The sequence below is a fragment of the Palaemon carinicauda genome, chromosome 32, assembly GCF_036898095.1.
Source record: "Palaemon carinicauda isolate YSFRI2023 chromosome 32, ASM3689809v2, whole genome shotgun sequence".
Lineage (NCBI taxonomy): Eukaryota > Metazoa > Arthropoda > Malacostraca > Decapoda > Palaemonidae > Palaemon > Palaemon carinicauda.
The window spans coordinates 1,127,831-1,143,764 of NC_090756.1; positions in this window are offsets into that span (position 1 = coordinate 1,127,831).

Here is a 15,934-nt window from a genome sequence, read left to right on the forward strand (position 1 = left end):
TTTGATGACGATATATGAAAATCTTTATATATATATATATATATATATATATATATATATATATATACCTTAATGTGGTGAAAGGGTTTGTACATCGCCATGATCAGCAAAGCTGTTCTAGTCAGGGCCACCCATACTAGGTTGGTTTGCTGTAAGCGATTAGTCTAAAGTCTCCCACCATCACCAATCCGCAGTGGCCAGCATGGTGATGAAATGGCCAAATCCCAGACATGACTAAGGACAGTCTTGAGGCCTTTGTCCTGCAGTGGACTAGAAACGGCTGCATTTGTTACTTGTTTGTGCGTATTTACAGTAAGTATATATATATATATATATATATATATCATCAGGTTACAAGGGAGGGAACTCCATGACTTCGTCAGCCTTGGTTGCAATCCACCATAGTCGACTCACTACTAAACTAGTACCTTGGGTTTTATCGGTTTGGGCGCAAGGCGGTCCTCCTCATCAGGCTGGGATGAAACAGATATTTCTTATTGACCTGCTTCAGTCGATATAATGACCTAAGTTCTTTATTTACTCACAAAATCTATGAGAAACCGGTTAGGTTAGCAGTTCATTGTGGCTATAAAAATACGCGTATGCTTATCTATCTATCTATCTATCGTTGGCATGAGAGAGATGTCTCACTAGGTAAATCCTAAAACGCAGATAGCAAGATAGCACTTAGGTTCTGACTTCTTTTGAGCCTCTGGTGGCATGGTTGGTAGCACCCAGGCCTTTCCTTTGAAGGGGCTAGAGTTCGATCGTAGTATGAGATGAAATGTTTTCACTATTTGAGCACGAGATATATATATATATATATATATATATATATATATATATATATATATATATACATGATAAAATTAATAAAATAGGCCCCTTTAAAGATACCCAAGCAGATGGTGATACAGAATTTCAATTGGTTGCACAAGCGGTTGAATAATCGCGAGCCAAGTGCTGTACCACTCAGACAAGAGCTCGTTCTCTTACTGACTTACTGGGTTGGAGTAGCAATCACTGAACTGGGGTTGGAATCCTGCTCAAACTCGTTAGTTCCTTTGGTCGCTTCAACCTCAACATCCTTGTGAGCTAAGGATGGGGGGATTTAGGAGATTCTATAGGTCTATCTGCCGAATCATCAGCAGCCATTGCCTGGCCCTCCCTGGTCCTAGCTAATCATATGTACATATGATCAGTCTCTGGGGCATTGTCCTGCTTGATAGGGCAATGTCATTGTTCCTTTCCTCTGCCATTCATGAGCAGCATTTAAACCTTAAACCAAATAACGGCAAATAATATTTGATCTAAAATGAATATCGTATTTGTTTTTTTTTCTTTTTAATCTATATTTTGCGAGAGTAGCTATAATTAAAACAGGTATCTGCAAATTAATATTACTTTTTTTTTCCAGCATCACTAATCGAACTTTGATATCCTGATATGAAGTTTCCAACCAATTTATACTTTGGAGATATTTTGACATTTGATTTTCAATGAAAAAAAAAAAAAAGAAAAAAAAAAAAAAAAAAAAAAAAAAAAAAAAAAAAACCCAACAATGAAATATCCTTTCCTCTTAGTTAGCTGTTTCCAATAATAGATGAATCTTCAGTGACAATGACAGAGTAAAGAGAAAAATGTATTCAAAAAGTCTAAAACGTTTTTATACTGTCAATTAATGCATGACTATAGTAAAGTCAACGGAAGAAAGAAAAATATATCGAATTGTCAAAACGTTTTTTTATATTTTCATTATGATTTTCAAAAGCGAACGACTCTTTCATAACAATGGCTCAGGATAAAGTTTATTCAATTTTATAAATATTTCCTATTTATGGACGTGTAAGTAATGGTGCGCCATCTGGGGACGAATATACACCCTATTTTCAAACTAGTTGTTGTTGTTGTTTTTGTTGTTGTTGTTTTTGTTTATTTAGTTCCTTATTTCCTTTCCTCGCTGGGCTATTTTTCCCTGTTGGAGCCCTTGGGCATATAGCATATTGATTTTTCCAACTAGAGTTGTAGTTTGGCTAATAATAATAATAATAATAATAATAATAATAATAATAATGATAATAATAATAATAATAATAATAATAATGATAATAATAAAAATAATAATCATAATAATAATTATCACAATAATAATAATAATAGTAAATAGATTAATGATAATGATAATAATAATAATAATAATAATCGTAATAATAATGATAATAATGTTGTTGTTGTTGTTGTTGTTGTTATGTACACAAATTATCAAATTAACGTAAATAACACTTGAGATGATATCCGTGATAAGATTTTTCTAAAATATTCATACATTTCAATTTGTTTATATTATACAAATACCTTAATGAAACTAGCTGTTGTTGTTGTTGTTGTTGTTGTTGTTGTTGTTGTTTTGTACACCAATTACAAATGAGATGATGTCCATGATGTTATTTTTTTTTTTTTCGAAAATAATCATATATTTTCAATTTATCAATATTCGCAAACCAATGTGTCTGTCAATCAAACTGCTGTTACTGTTCTCCATATTTGGCCCTTAAGCTTTAATAATTCTATTATAAAATTATGGAAAAAAACTATGGTTTATTTACCCTAATTATAACGTATTGACAGTGTACCAACTGTGTGTCACACGATCGTACATAGTAACGACATTTCATTTTGTGTATATATCATGCTCGTATCTTCGCTCTCCCCTCGCACTAAAAGGAACCTGACATAACATGTCTGTTTTTCTCACCGTTAACTGTTAACCGTTGCCGTGTCGGTTTGAACAGGAAATTTCCTGTTGCATTGAGTTTTTGTATATAAAGGAGAGTGTTCTGTCATAAAGTTACTCAGTTGCTTTCATCCTGTCTTTGAGTCACAACCTTCTCTCGGCTCGTCACAACAGAAACTGATTACCTTTTATATCTCCAATAATGCAAAATGTTATCAGCATAATATTCTTATCACTATTTCAATTTCAAAGCAAAATCTTATTCCTTCTGTCTATTGTTTTTATTGTTAAGCATATTGATTTTCTATTTTATTTTGGATAGGATATTCTCTTGTGGTTTCTGTTATTTATAATTTTCTGAAATATTTTCTAATGCATTCTAATTGTTTATTGATATCATTTTAATTTTGTTTATATACATACACTGTTTGAGTATAATTTACAAACTTACTTTCTTTTATTCATATATGTATGGTCACATACACACACACATACAGTGTATATATATATATATATATATATATATATATATATATATATATATATATTTATGTATACATATATATATATATATATATATATATATATATATATATATATAGTATATATATATATTTATATATATATATATATATATATATATATATATTTAAATATATAATCTGTATTGTACAAAAAATCTAATATACACTAAAATTCCAAATCTTCATATCTAACACTACCTAAAACACTATCACCACCAGCACCACAGCTATCACCATCAAATCCAGGCCTTCAACACCACCAGCACACACACCTCCACCAATATCACCAACACGGCTTAAAAGCACCACTAGATCACCACTTCACTATCACCACCACAGACTAAAAATACACAACTCTATAGTCCATTTCTTTTAGCTAGGTAGATTTGCACCGACTAGCAGCGGTGCCCTTTTAGCTTGGAAAAGTTTCTTGATCGCTGATTGGTTGGACAAGATAATTCTAACCAATCAGCGATCAGGAAACTTTTCCGAGCTAAAAGGGCAGCGCTGCGAGTCGGTGCAAACCTGCCTCGCTAAAAAAAATGGACTATAGGTAATTCTTCTTCTTGTAAATATTTGCAATCAATAATCCTATGGTTCCTTTTCCCCAAAATGCCAAAAACAGACCGAGCCGCTCTACTGAGGTCCTCCAAGATTTTTCCCTTTGGGGCTGAACACATATTTGGATGTAAGTATCAAGTATATTAGACAGGTTTAACTTCTTGAGTAGGAGAGCAGAAAAGAGTATCTTCCAAAGGTCTCACGAGCTTTGCATCACTCACTAAATGCAATTCTTTTTAGTGAGGCAGATTTGCACCGACTGGCAGGGGTGCCCTTTAATCTCGGAAAAGTTTACTGGTCGCTGATTGGTTGCACAAGATAATTCTAACCAATCAGAGAGCAGGAAACTTTTCCGAGCTAAAAGGGCACCACTGCGAGTCGGTGCACATAAACCTCATTAAAAAAATTGACTATAGTTGACTAATATTTTCGACTTCCAAATCCTGTCTTGTGGAAGAGACTTTCCATGCTTTCAATATAAAGAAAGTTGTTTTTGAGCAAAGACAATTGGATATCCTAATCACTTTGATAAGAAAATCTATTCAAGACAGTCTTTTCATACTTTCAATAAAAAGAAAGTTGTCTTTGAGCAAAGACAATTGGATTTCCTAAACACGTTGATAAGAAAATCCCTTCAAGACAGACTTTTTATGATTTCAATAAAAAGTTGTCTTTGAGCAAAGACAAGTTGATTTCATAATCACTTTGATAAGAAAATCTATTCAAGACAGACTTATCATGCTCCCATTGAAAAGAAAGTTGTCTTTGAGCAAAGACAAGTTGATTTCATAATTACATTGATAAGAAAATCTATTCAGTACTGACTTTTCATGCTTTCAATAAAGAGAAAGTTGTCTTTGAGCAAAGACAAGAAAGTTGTCTTTAAGCAAAGACAATTGGATTTCCTAATCAAGTTGATAAGAAAATATATTAAAAAACGGAACCTACATTCCTTTTTCAACTGTTTTTTTTCTTAAAGATATGATGAAATGATTAATTATCTTAATGTGAAAATAGGTCATTTTAAATCGTCTTCAAGCATAAAGAAGTTCTTTTCAGTTATGTCTATTCAAAAAAAAAAAAAAAAAAAAAAAAAAAAAAAAAAAAAAAAAAAAAAAAAACATGGTTAAATATTTTTGTCATTTAGCTAATCCATGGAACTAAATTTCATTTGATATTTAAGCAAATATAGGTAAATTTTAATGATCTTTATGCAAACATAGTTAAATGTTAATGATCTTTATGCAAATGTAGGTAAATTTTAATGATCTTTATGCAAACATAGTTAAATGTTAATGATCTTTATGCAAATGTAGGTAAATTATAATGATCTTTATGCAAACATAATTAAATATTAATAATCTTTGTGCAAACATAGTTAAATGTTAATGATCTTTATGCAAATGTAGGTAAATTATAATGATCTTTAAAACATAGTTAAATGATAATGATCTTTATGCAAATGTAGGTAAATTATAATGATCTTTATGCAAACATAGTTAAATGTTAATGATCTTTATGCAAATGTAGGTAAATTATAATGATCTTTATGCAAACATAGTTAAATGTTAATGATCTTTATGCAAATGTAGGTAAATTATAATGATCTTTATGCAAACATAGCTAATTCTAATGATCTTTGTGCAAACATAGTTAAATGTTAATAGAGTACAATTTTTTCAAGAAGTACCAATTCGATGAAAATTTAGATAAAAAGTTAAAATATTGGGATAGTCTATTTACCCACTTATGGTCAATTACTTATTTAGGATTTCTTTCAGCACTAGGATTGTCTACATCAGGACCTTTGGGAGTGTCTCTAGGACTGTCCCCAGTTCTTCCTCTGCAGCCACCTGCAGGTAAGGCTCCTGTGTGAAGATAGGCTTAAATATAATCGGTGAAAGTAGTGCATGTGTGTGTAATCAACTCAGCACGTGAATTCATAAGGCTTAGCTTAAGTAATAAGCCTTAAATTGGAATGCACTTATAAAGGTAAGGTAAATGTTTAAAAGGTTAAATGGCCTAGCAAGCAGGACAATGCCCTAGAGACTGACCAAGTCCCTCTCCACACAAGCTAGGACTAGGGATGGCCCGGAAATGGCTGCTGATGACTCAGCAGATAGACCTATAGGCTCCCACAAACCTCCCATCCTTAGCTCACAAGGATGGTAAGGTTGCAGACACTAAAGGAGCTAACGAGTCTGAGCGGGACTCGAACCCCCATGTGGCGATCACCAAGAAGAGACGTTACCAATCAGGCCACAACAACCTTGATTTCAGTTCTAGCTTTATCAGAATAGATGCTAAATCCCCACTGTGGTGCCCAACCACAGCAGTGGCCTCCCCAGTAAACAGCTTAAACTCACGGTCCCGGGCTGGGATCGATCTGCTGGCTACGAATGCTAGGCGAACACGTTACCACTGTACTAGCCAGGAGGCTAGTAATAACCCTAAATGAGAATGAAAAATAAAGGTAAGTGGTATGCCTTTATAAGTTCAAATGCACATTTACAAATAATTCTAAGTGTGCACGCTTAAATTACCTTCAGTGAGCATGCGCAAATAAGCTTGAGTGCCTACGTGCAAATACGCCGGAGTACGTGTACAAATAAGCTGAAGAACAAATGTACAATCAAGACAAGTGCGTATAAATAAGATATAAATAAGACTTATTGCATATACGCATACAAGCTTAAGACTTCTTCTCTTCTTTCCAACCTTTATCCCTACATTAAGGGGTTGGTTGCCTGATACGTCCTCTCTAATGGCTTCTATCAACGTCTTAAGCTGAAGTTCATATGCGTGAATAATCCTCATTATGCACGCATAACAAGAACAACTAAGCATATGCGAATAACAAGCCATTTTTTTTTTTTTTTTTTTTTTTTTACCTCAGAGGCTCAGAACAGAATCTAAAGTGTTAATTGATTTTTCAAAAACGGAATGGTAACACTGCATTTGATTCTCTGGAAACAATATACCAGATTAATATAGACTTTATTTTCTTTTAAATAGAAGACAAACCTTTGGATGAATTTGAAATTCAATTGGTCATTTCAAATAGCTGTTTTAAAAACTGGAGTTTATAAATATAGGGCAATGTTATCTTCTTTTTTTTTTTAAATAACAGAAAATCTTTAGGATGAATTTGAAATTCAGTTGGTCATTTCAAATAAGTGTATTAAAAACTGGAGTTAATAAATATAGGACAGTTTTTCTTTAAATAACAGAAAAGCATTGTATGACTTTAAAATTCAATTGGTCATAAAAACTGGAGTTAAGGGACTTTTTTTAAATAACCAAAAAAAAAAAAAAAAAAAAAAAGGAAAAAAAAAAAAAAAAAAAAAAAAAAAAAAAAAAAAACTTAGGATGAATTTGAAATTCAATTGGTCATAAAAACTAGAGTTTATAAATATAGAGCAATTTTATCTTTTTTTTTTCTTTTTTAAATAACAGAAAAAAAAACTCAGGATGAATTTAATATTCAATCGGTCATTTAAAATAGCTGTATTAAAAACTGGAGTTTAAAAATATAGGGCAAAGGTCAGGTCCTTGAACCAGTGAGGTCATCCAGCGTGACCTTTGACACGATAGTGGTCATTACAGTCTGAAGAATCAGTATCCCCCCAGAAACCAATTTTATCAACACAACAATGTCTTCTTCGTTTACATAACGCAGATGGGAATTTCTTAGCTGAAAAGAGAGAAGAAAAACTCACTTGGGTTCCATGTCTTTAAAAAAAAAAAAAAAAAAAAAAAAAGGCTCCTTCAGTTTCGTCTTCCAAATTTCAAACTCCATATCACAATGTTTGACGTTTATTCAGTACTCTCAAGTATCCAGACGATTCATGCTCTTAAGAAAAGACCAGAAAATGAGAGAGCGAGAGAGAGAGAGAGAGAGAGAGAGAGAGAGAGAGAGAGAGAGAGAGAGAGAGAGAGAGAGACATTGGTTAATAATCAAATAGATATTTATACTTCGAGGAAAATTTATAGTTTGCCAACTGTATGAAGAGAGAGAGAGAGAGAGAGAGAGAGAGAGAGAGAGAGAGAGAGAGAGAGAGAGAGAGAGAGAGAGAGAGAGAGAGAGAGAGAGAGGTGTAAACGTACAAATACGAGAAATGAAAAGAGAAACGTGTAACTGTACAGAGAGAGAGAGAGAGAGAGAGAGAGAGAGAGAGAGAGAGAGAGAGAGAGAGAGAGAGAGAGAGAGAGAGATTGTATCTAGACTTTTCCAGATAAAAAAGACAGACAAGAGAGAGAGGGAGAGAGAGAGAGAGAGAGAGAGAGAGAGAGAGAGAGAGTGAGATGTCAAGACTTTGCCAGATGAAAAAGTCAGACGAGAGAGAGAGAGAGAGAGAGAGAGAGATAGAGAGAGAGAGAGAGAGAGAGAGAGAGAGAGAGAGAGAAAGTCGTGTCAAGCCTTATCAAGACTTTTCCAGATAAGAGAGAGAGAGAGAGAGAGAGAGAGAGAGAGAGAGAGAGAGAGAGAGAGAGAGAGAGAGAGAGAGAGAGAAGATCATCATCTTCGACTCCATTTTGGATTATTCTTTTCCTCAATTCTCAACATAAGTCCCGAAGACCCAAAAGAGCGAAAGGGCCAACAAGCCTTATGCCTCATCTGTCAATCAATGTCAGCCCAACGAGGAACTCATGTCGATTTCTTTCTTAATTAGGGAAATTCTATAGACTGTCTGCCAGACAGCCTGTCTCTCGATGATTGACGACTAAGTCGTGACTATTCTTTTCTGGATTTCTTTCCATTTTCCTGGAAGTTTTCTCTTGGAAGTTTCCAAAGCTATTGTTTATGAATCAGATCGAAAATGGAAACTCTTGTTTGTGTTCATATTCGTCTGACATTTTTTAAAAACTTTTCTTTAAGTTTTTAAAGGCTGGTAGGAAAGTTAGCTAACTAACCATGGTGGGGGAAAAGTTTGGAAAGTTTAGAATAAGTAAGTGCAGTAAAGTGTGGTTTTAAATACCATTTTATTCTAAAAGGTACATTTCTTACGATCTTACAATTGATTTAACGAAAATGAATGAAAACGAAGAATTGGAAGACCAAGGCCTACATGGCATAGGACAAAGAAGCGTGAGTGGGAGATGAAGAATGGAGAAGTATTGATTTAAAAGCTCCAGATAGAGACGACTGGCGAAATCTAACCGAGGCCCTTTGCGTCATTAGGCGTAGGAGGAGATTGATGGTGATGATGATGATGAATGAAAACGAAAGGAATCTAATATACAAATGATTAATATTTGATTAATGTGAATTCTACTTTAAAATTTTGTAATTAGAAAATAATCAAGATTTCAGTTGAGCATGTGTAAAGATAAGATAATGTATAGTGACGAAGATCTGATAACAAAATAAGCTGACTTCTTGCATAATCTAGTACACACACAAACTATATATATATATATATATATATATATATATATATATATATATATATATATATGTATATATATATATTATATATATATATATATATATATATATATATATATATACACACACATAGAAAGATATATATATATATATATATATATATATATATGTATATATATATATATATATATATATATATATATCTTTGTGTGTATATATATAGATATATATGTGTATGTGTATAATTTCTATTTAAACAAAAGTATAAACGTAGCCTCTCAAAATATCTTAACCCTTCCAGTTTTCCCAAAAAAAAAAAAAAAAAAAAAAAAAAAATCTTTTTGGAATAGTCTGCCGCACCCATACACTTCTTCAAACTATATGTGACCCACAATAGTCGTCTAACTACCCCGTACGAATTCCATAGACAGGCTAATGGTAGCATAACACCACGGATCGCTCGGGAATCGAACTTGTGAAAGACACGCTCCTTACTTGTCTAGGATCTACGACAAACTGAAAATAGCCTGGAACAGTTACTGGGTCCTTTGACTGGCCAGATAGTACTACACTGAACACCCTCTCTGGTTACGGCTCCTTTTCCCTTAGCTTACATATACACCGAATAGTCTGGTCTATTCTTTACACATTCTCCTCTTTCCTCATTCACCTGACAACACTAGGGTAACGAACAATTCATCTTCACTCAAGGGGTTAACTACTGTAGGAGAAGGACCCTCCAAAACCAAACCATTGTTCTCTAGTCTTGGGTAGTGCCATAGCCTCTGTACCATGGTCTTTCACTATCTTGGGGGTACACTCAGGCATAGTATTCTTTCTGATTCCTTATTTCCTTTCCTCACTGGGCTATTTTCCTTGTTGGAGCCCTTGGGCTTATAGCATCCTGCTTTTCCAACAATGGTTGTAGCTTAGTAAATAATAATAATAATAATAATAATAATAATAATAATAATAATAATAAAGGATGAAGAAAAAAGAATAAGAAAATGATTGACTATCTTGAGGTTCCATAAAAACATTAAATTATATATTTATTACATCCTACAAAAAAAAAAAAATACTAACCCGAATATGATGAGTTATAAAAATGGCATTTAATCTAAAAAAAAAAAAAACATTGAAGCGAAGAAATGAAGAAGAGAAGACAGATTTCATCAAGGAACAAAACAGAAAGAAATAAAAAGAGCCGGGGGAGGGGGGGGGCCTATCTAACAACTTCCACCTCATAAAGAGTCTCGGGGTGGGGTTGGGGTAAGGGGGTGGGGGGGGGGTGGGGGTGGAGACTCTCAGCTTCCTGGCTCCGTGCCAAAAGGAAGTATCGCTACAGAGCTATCATCTTCCCATTAATGTCTCGAAATTTCATTAAGAGATCTGATATATTCCCTTAAGGGAATTGTCTGTTACTGTATTCCCTTAAGGGAATTGTCTGTTACTGTATTCCCTTAAGGGAATTGTCTGTTACTGTATTCCCTTAAGGGAATTGTCTGTTACTGTATTCCCTTAAGGGAATTGTCTGTTACGCCAACCTCTTCAGTAAGAGTCTTGTTTTGAGGTCGGTGAGTAGGGGGGAGGGTGGGGGGTGGGGGTGGGGGGGAGGGGGGGGGTTAGGGCTGGGAGAAGAGTTCCCATAGTGCGTAGAAACCTTTTTTTTTGGGGGGGGAGGGGGTCAACCAGAGAAGGATGATTTTTTAATGGGATTGTTCATATATATGCACGGTATATATGTATATGTATGTGTATATGCAGTATATATTTATATTCATGTATGTCTATATATACTGTATGTATTGATTTTTCATTGCTTTTCTATCTTTATAATGGTGTCGCTCATATATATATATATATATATATATATATATATATACACACACACTATATATATATATAATATATATATATATATATATATATATATATATATATATATACACACACACACACAGTATGTATATATATATATATATATATATATATATATATATATATATATAAGCACATATAAATACATACATATATATATATATATATATATATATATATATATACATACATATACATGCACACACACACATATATATATAAATATTTATATATATATATATATATATGTGTGTGTGTGTGTGTGTGGGTGGGTGCGTGTGTAGTATACATACAGAATACATCTACATATACAGTGTATATATATATATATATATATATATATATATATATATATATACATACATATATATATATATTCATTTATTTTCATTCCTTATATATCTATTCTTTTTAATGAAAAAACGATATCCTTTATAAACTACCCGTCATTTTATCAACCTATCCATCTTTTGCCATATGCAAAGTAAAACCCATCCCTGTCTTAAAAAACAACACGAGGGTGGGGGGGGGGAGTCGAGGGTCAAATAGTGCAGTGGTAACGTGTGTTCGCCTAGCCTTCGCATGGGAGTAGATCGATCCCAGCCCCGGACCGTGAGTTTAACAAGTTTACAGGGGGAACCACAATGAGGGGATTGGGCTTGCCTGGCTGACGTTCCGGTGAGCATCTATTCTGATGAAACTGGAACTGAAACCAGACAACTATAAAATAAATTCAAGATGTCATTTGTTCCATGTACAATTGTACACAGACGTTGTTATTCATTCTCATAGAGTTGCATTTAATGAACATATATCAATCAAATGATAGGCAATCAACAAAACAAAAACTAAACGGTGTATAGAGTCTCTACCCTAAACAGGCTCAAGTTTAGATGTTAGAGCCTAGGAGAGACTTGAGTTTTTCCGAAACCAAATGGAAATACACGTATCAAGTTCGTGATGTTAAAGAGTATTGGTAAATATACAAATACTCTAAATAAAAAATCTACTGAAAGCCTTTACATCAGTTAGGAAATAAATGAAGAAAATATTCTTCCCAGGAGGGCTTCAAAGGTCCAAAGGCCGCTCATGAATGGCAGAGGCAAGGGACAGTGACATTGCCCTATCAAGCAGAATAATGCCCTAGAGACTGACCATATAATCTTCAGCGCCCAAACACTCTCCACCCAAGCTAGGACCAAGGAGGGGCAGGCAATGATTGCTGATGACTCATCAGATAGACCTACAGGCTCCCCAAAAGCCACCATTCTTAGGTCACAAGGATGGTGAGGCTGCAGAAACCAAAGGAACTAACGAGTTTGGGCGGGTCTCAAACCCCAGTGTGGTGATCACCATGCGAGGACGTTACCAACAGGCCGCCACAACCTAAGTCTTCAAGCCCTATTGTGCTCGAATCCTAACCCTACAAGCAGAATTTTTTTTTTTTTTTTTTTTTTTTTTTTTTTTTTTTTTTTTTTTTTTTTTTTTTTTTTTTTTTTTTAAAGAATGAAGGTTTGCAGCTGAAAATGTAACCACATGTATTAAGATATGAAGAAGTTAGAAGAACATTTTGATAATTACAATAGGTCAAAATAAATACTCTTGTACCGCATGTGTCTCATACAATGTAATGGTATTGCTTTTTTTTCTCTCTCACTTTCTCCCGCACTGTTAACAGAAAAACCTGTTTAAGCTTTCCATTGCATGTTTCACATTGTTTTTGTGACATTCTTGCTCTCAACTGTTTGTATAGAAGCCCGTTATCTTGTTGAATAAAGTCACCTACATTCACCTAGACTTTCTTTTAGTATCTAACAGCTACCTACTTTGGACATTCTGATGGTATCAAATATAATCAGGACGTCTACCTGCCGAATCATCAGCAGCCATTTCCTGGTCCTCCCTGGTCCTAGTATGGGTGGAGAAGTGACTTGGGCGCTGATCGAATTAGATATATGGTCAGTTTCTGAATATATATAAATTATTATCTATATGATTAAGGGAATATCAATGCCCTGAATATACCGATTCAAAATATCGATAATAAAAGAATAAAATAAACTAGTTGGATGATTTTTTTTTTTTTTCAAATTCGTTTGGTATCAAATAAGAAATTATTCAGCGTCGCATCTAACGTAATTCTGTATCAAAATGACAATAGCATTCAATGTTTCCCATTTCTCGCAACGCTGGGTTACAAAGACCGAGCGAAGATCATTGGTGTTTGAACGAAAAACATTGGAAGCCTCACTTTCTTTTTCCTCTTTAAACCTGTTCCTATTTTTCTTCCTCTTGTTCTTTTTTCTTTCGTATTTTTCTTCCATTTGTTGTTCATTATGCAATTCGATTCGTACAATCTATTGTTTGTTGTTTTTCTCTCATTGTGAATTCCTTTCGTGGGAAACAAAGACGAATAAATAAACATTAAAAGAAATAAACAAACACTCAATTGGTTGCGAGTCTTGTTTTGACACAGTTATGGGCAATGTTTCTACTACTATTACAACTATTACTACTACTACTACTACTTGTCTACAAAGTTACGGAAAATATTAGTACTACTACTACTATTGATGAGACTTTTGCTACTACTACACACAACAGCTGTTGAAAATACTACTAATAGCCTACTACTATTGCTGCTTCTACTACTACTTCTATTACTATTAATGCTACTTCTGCTATTGCTATATACACTACAGCTGTTGCAAATACTACTAATATCCTACTACTACTACTACTACTACTACACCTGCAGGTGCTGCAACCACTACTAATAGCGTAATATTGCTACTACTCCAGCTACTACTACTACTACAGCTGTTGCAACCACCACTAACAGCCTAATATTACTATTGATCCACCTACTACTACTTCTACTACTACTACTACTACTAGTACCCCCACCACCACACACACTAGCTGAAACAACACAACGGAATAGAATTCACCTCTGCATCAAGAGCAACAAGGGTACAAATAAAAGTAAACAACAAGACATGAAAATCAATAAACAAAATATGCAAATTAAAATAAACACAATAAAAATGAACAGTAAAAGGAAGATATGTTTTTTTGGGGGGCTTTGTGAATATTTTTACTTGTTATAAATAACAATGAATACAAGACACAGTGAGTTAAATATTATATCTATTGGATGATGTTTGAGTCTTATTCAGTAAAATTGTATATATATATATATATATATATATATATATATATATATATATATATATATATACATATACATATATATAATAATTCAATATCCAACAGGAAAGTAACACCAGAACTCCGACAAAGAATTGTGAATGATCATCAATATATAATGTACGGCATAACCCTCCATTTGGAAACAATGTTTCCATGGCAACCACCATGTTCAAGACAATCTGATATGATAGTGACATCAAAGGGAAACTTAAGATAATACAAAACATGAATAAAGTTTGAGGTGAATATTAGATAATCTCAGAAAATTTCTAGCCACTTTATTATTATTATTATTATTATTATTATTACTGGCTAAGCTGCTACCCCAGTTGGAAAAGCAGGATGATACAAACCCAAGGACCACCAACAAGGAAAATAGCTCAGTGAGGAAAGGAAATAAGGAAATATCCTACAAGACAGGTTTAAAAATAATAACATTAATATAAATCTATCATATATAAACTATAAAAACTTTCAAATAACAAGAGATATGTATGTATGTATGTATGCATATATATATCTATCATATATATATATATTGATATATATATATATATATATATATATATATGTATACATATATATATATCAATATATATATAAATATATGTATATATATATATGTATATATATATATATATATATATATATATATGTGTGTGTGTGTGTGTGTGTGGGCGCGCGCGCGGGTAAAGTAACCACAGGGGAAATGAAATAGAAAATACAGCATTATGGTACATCTTCAGTAGTTTCGTGATACTTATTAAGCTGACTAATTGATTGAGCGAGGTCTCTTTACCTTTTGTATGGTAAAGTGAGAGTAAAAACATACATACAGATATGTATGTATGTATGTATGTATGTTCGTACCCTAAATGTACCATATAGAATATAAAGAGACCTCGCTCAATTAATTAGTCCTCTTAAGATGTATCACGAAACTATAGTCAATTCTTTTTAGTGAGGCAGATTTACACCGATTTGCAGGGGTGCCTTTTTAGCTCGGAATAGTTTCCTGATCGCTGGCTGGTTGGACAAGATAATTCTAACCAATCAGATAGCAGGAAACTTTTCCTAGCTAAACGGGCACCACTGCGAGTCACTGCACATGCGCCTCATTAAAAAAAATTGAGTATAGTAAGGACGTAATCATATATTTTCTATTCAATTTATCCCGTAATCATTTTGCATCTGAACATCACGTTTCCTTGTGATTTTTACGCATGTATGTATGTATGTATTTAAAAATATATACACCATGTATGTGTAATCCATACGAAAAACTTATATTCTATTTGAAATAGCAAATCCAGAAAGGCAATTCAGTTCTTTCGGTGCTACAATAAGTTGCTAAAGAGGTCGTGGAAAAAAACATATAATAATCAATAATTTACGAAGTGCCAACAAAAAATACAGTCTCGTGAAAAAAAAACATATATTAATCAATAATTTACGAAGTGCCAACAAAAATTACAGTCTCGTGAAAAAAACATATAATAATCAATAATTTACGAAGTGCCAACAAAAAATACAGTCTCGTGAAAAAAACATATAATAATCAATAATTTACGAAGTGCCAACAAAAAATACAGTCTCGTGAAAAAAAAACATATATTAATCAATAATTTACGA